This window comes from Notothenia rossii, assembly GCF_949606895.1.
Source record: "Notothenia rossii genome assembly, chromosome: 6".
Taxonomy (NCBI): domain Eukaryota; kingdom Metazoa; phylum Chordata; class Actinopteri; order Perciformes; family Nototheniidae; genus Notothenia; species Notothenia rossii.
Genome location: NC_136909.1, coordinates 5,188,637 through 5,193,386, shown reverse-complemented (window position 1 = coordinate 5,193,386; position 4,750 = coordinate 5,188,637).

Below are 4,750 nucleotides of genomic sequence, written 5' to 3'. Positions count from 1 at the left end.
TCCAATCATTTTGCCGCTGTTTGCAGACTGTGCTGCTGCTTGATAAGGCTGGGAGGGTGTTGGCGTCTCTCTTTCAGCACTGCTACACTTCAAATGTCCTGATTATTAAGGGATTGGCTCAGGCAAACGGTGAATAAACTTTACTTAAGACGTGCGTTAAGGTTTTATTCTCTCAGATGTGTCACGTGTGAGTCTCTCCCTGTACTGAGATGCAATGGTGGTGAATGCAAACTGTAGAATAACGTGACGTTACCCATGCATTTAGCTTTTATTATCTTGATGTTTTTTTAAACATATAAGTCTCTTAGATTTCTTCCTGCATTGGAGTGGAATAGTATCAAGAAAAGTAACTTAAGACGTGCATTTAGGTTTTAATTATCTCAGATCTGTCCCGTGTGAGTCTCTTCCTGCAGCGAGATGCAATAGCCGGAGTACTTTTCCCACTTTAGTTCCGATATAGTTCCGAAATGTCGCTTTCACACCAAAAAGAGCCGGAACTAAAATGAGTTCATGAGAACCTTTTTACCCCCTTTTCCGTCCCTGCTAGAGAGCAGGGACTCTCATGCGGCTCTCTTGTGAGAAAAGAGCTATATTTCTGATTGGCTGGGCGGATTGCAAACCACGCCCCGTAAAACTCAAAAAAAGTGTTGTGAAGCCACCATTTTATTAGCATTATTAGCATTAGCATTATTAGCATTAGCATTATTAGAATTAGCATTATTAGCATTAGCATTAGGCCAGCGCAGAAACACAGAGAGACTAATTTATGTCAACACAAAATAAAACATGGGAGCGGTGGAGATGAGGAGGTGTCGGCGTTCTGGCGATTTACTCGGAAGGCTTCAGTAGAAGCTGCTGGGAGTCCCAGCAGCTTCTACTGAAGCCAGTCCCTAACTCCGGGGACTTCCGGCCGGGGACTTCGGGTGGCAGTATACGCCGTGAAGTTGTTTGCGGCCTGCCAGTAAACCCAAAGCAGAAGAAGAAGAAGTGACGTCAGCGGCTTCATTTGCCTAATCCACCCCCAGGGACTTATTCCGGTGTGAACGCGATCTGTACTTAGTTCATCAGAACTAAAGAGTTCTGATGAACTAAGTTCTCATGAACCTTTGTGGGAAAAGTACTGCGGTGTGAAAGCTTCTAATGGTGGTGAATGCAAACTGTAGAATAACGTGACGTTACCCATGCATTTAGCTTTTATTATCTTGATGTTTTTTTAAATATATAAGTCTCTACCTGCATTGGAGTGCCCTGTTATCAAGAAGACATGCATTTAAGTTGATCAGATCATTTGTCCCGTGTGAGTCTCTTCCTGCAGCGAGATGCAACGGTGGTGAATGAAAACTGCAGAATAACGTAACTTTAGCAAGAAATTTGGTTTCATTTCCCAGATTCTTTTATTTACATTACATTTATTATATTCATTTAGCTTTTATTTTCAGAAGTTTGATCACAATGGTGGCAATATCTTTTTAAAACAACATGTGCACCTACAACAGCATCATGCTAGGGAGGTGTGTGTGGCGCAGTGGGTTGTGCGTTGGTGTTGGTATCAGGGGGTCACAGGTTCAAACCCCACTGCAGTCAGCATGTCGTTGTGTCCCTGAGACACTTCACCCCAAATTGCTCCTGTGGGGATTGCCCACAGTATTGAATGTGGAAGTCGCTTTGGATAAAAGTGTCATGTCATGTGATGCTCTGTATCTCAGTTCTGCATCTCCATCTCGCTAAATCAGACATTTCAGTCGCTGGTCAGCTTGTAAAATTCTTTACGGGAAGAATGTTATTAATAGTCAATCTTCTTGAGTGACCTATAACATGTGAAAAAAACTACATGAGGGTCCAACACGATGTACTCGAACCAAGAAAGGTCTCTTCAGTTGTTATTAAAACAAAAATAGGCAATTTAAAGATGGAAGAAATCCTTCCATGTTTGCATTGATTGTTATAAAACCCCCTGTCGAACAAAGTGACATCACTACGTAACACTCGCACTTCTATTGGCTAGCGCTCCAACACGTTGTTCCTGATAGGCTAAGGACGTCTCTAAGCGGTTGACCAATCACAGCAAAGCCGGCCAGCTAACCAATCAGAGCAGACTGGGCTCTGGTTTCAGACAGAGGGTGAAAAGAGGTGCTGCAGCACAGGCAGTATGAGAACAATAAAGAGCTTTTTGAACATTAGAGCATGGAGACATGTCCCAGTAGAGACACTACATACTGATATACACCTGAACATCAGCAGGAGAGGACTCTTTAAAGTAGAGACACTACATACTGATATACACCTGAACATCAGCAGGAGAGGAATCTTTAAAGTAGAGACACTAAATACTGATATACACCTGAACATCAGCAGGAGAGGACTCTTTAAAGTAGAGACACTACATACTGATATACACTTGAACATCAGCAGGAGAGGACTCTTTAAAGTAGAGACACTACATACTGATATACACCTGAACATCAGCAGGAGAGGACTCTTTAAAGTAGAGACACTACATACTGATATACACCTGAACATCAGCAGGAGAGGACTCTTTAAAGTAGAGACACTACATACTGATATACACCTGAACATCAGCAGGAGAGGACTCTTTAAAGTAGAGACACTACATACTGATATACACCTGAACATCAGCAGGAGAGGACTCTTTAAAGTAGAGACACTACATACTGATATACACCTGAACATCAGCAGGAGAGGACTCTTTAAAGTAGAGACACTACATACTGATAGGCCCCCTTAAAAATGTGTAAAGGTAAAATCATCTTCTTTCTCTTTTGAGGTAATCCAGTTCCACAGGTAACTAGTAATTGTAACAGATTACATGTTTTAAAGTTAGCCTCCCGGCCCTGCTTGTTGACATATTGAGCGCAGGAGCTTTCTTTTTCATTTCACTCAGCTTACAGTGAATCCCCCCCCCCCCCCCCCTTTCTCTGTCTCTCTGTATCTGTCAGCTTGTTGTATTTCACTCCTCTATTGTCCATTTCATCTCTGCCTGTTTTTATTTCCCCTCCCTAAATGTGCCGTGCTTCTCCTGCGTGTTTCCTGCCGTGGGTTGTCATGTATCGCGGGGTTATCGCCGTGTGAAGGGTGCTCCTGAGATCAATGCTTCACTTACCTCCTCCAGGGTTTGTCTTGGGGGATCTCAGGCGCTCTCATTATGTGCCACAGCTCACAGTGTGTTTACCAGTCTGCAGGAGGAGTAGTCGAGCATTTCGTGAGGCCCATTTGTCCTCATTTAAGTGGGGAGGAAGACCCAGGAAAGACGGCCTCTTGGTGGTCTTTTGAGCATTAAAGCAGCATTTGTTATCACCAAGCAGATGTGCTCTTATTTATCAAAATAATACAAAAGGTGTGTTATAGCGAAGGCAGATGGATCAGGCGTGTTGTGTTAGCCGCTCTTTGTGCAGCTGCTCCCCCCACACAGTTAATTACTCTCTTATTCATCCCCAACAATGGGAGGGGATGGAGTAAATCTGCACTCGGCGCTTCTTCACCGGGAAAAAAAGGTGCAGACTGGGACCCTAAAGCGAGCGAGTGGCTTCAAGAGGTACAGTTTATCATTTTTAATGGAGAGGAACAGGAAGTGGAGACGTGAAGCTGGGCTCTGTGATTTATACACCGCCTCAGTGGGGGGCGGGGGGGGAAGTCTGTCTCCCTGTCCACACCTCTGCCTCTGCAGCCGCTTCGGAACGAATATCTTTGGCGTTTTTGTCTCCAACACCACCGAAATACACGGAGGCTCTGCGGGGGAATAACACATCAGAATGAGCCTGCCTAGCCGTGAGAGGCTGGATTATTAACGTCAGTAGTTATATACGTTAACACACACGGAGCAATGCTATACTTCACATGTCCTGATACTAAGGATTGAGCTCATGCAAACTGCAAACTGCAATAATGTGACTTCAGCCATGCATTTAGGTTTTATAGTCCCATGTTTTAGAAGTGCAAGTCATTAAGGTTTCTCCGTGCAATGTGGGTGAATGCTAACTGACACAATTGTAGCTTAAAATGTGCATTTAGGTTTTATTTGTTCAGATGTTTCACTTGTTAAGTCTCTGCCTGCAGCGGGATGCAATCCATGCATTAATCCATGTTTTTTCAAATATAAGTTTTCTTTCAAATCTCTGGTGGATGCAATTTGCTAAATGTTATAACTAAAGACGTGCATTTCGGTTTTATTTTTCTAGATTTGTTGCGTGTAAGTCTCTTTCTGCACCGCGATGCAATGTTGGTGAATGCAATCTCCTTTAAAAAACGTACACCTGCAGCAGCATCATGCTCTGTATCTCTGTTCTGCATCTCTACCTCGCTTATTGACTCATACTAATTCTTTACATAATTATGTTTATCTAACTTTTTGGCATTTTCATCTCCAAGACTACCAGAAACACTGTGTCACAGAAAATCTACAGAAATAATGAGGACAATGTGCCGACCCATACCCATCAGATTTTGGATTATTAGCGTACTTGCTAGTGTTTAGTAGTTTCAGTATCATGCAAAAGTCAGTCTGCAAGCCTCTCAGTTTATCTGGTTTCCCCTAAAAAGTCTAATTTAGCCGTGCCTCCATTGTCACCGTACAATCTTTGGTGTCCAAAAAACACCAAAATACACTGTATCGGTGAATATCTAAGGAAATAAAAGTAAAATGTGCGTACTTAACCAAGAGATCTCTGATTATTGATGTAAATGTTTTTATATTTGAACATATATTGTAATCTCTGGAGGGTAGGAGGTCGAG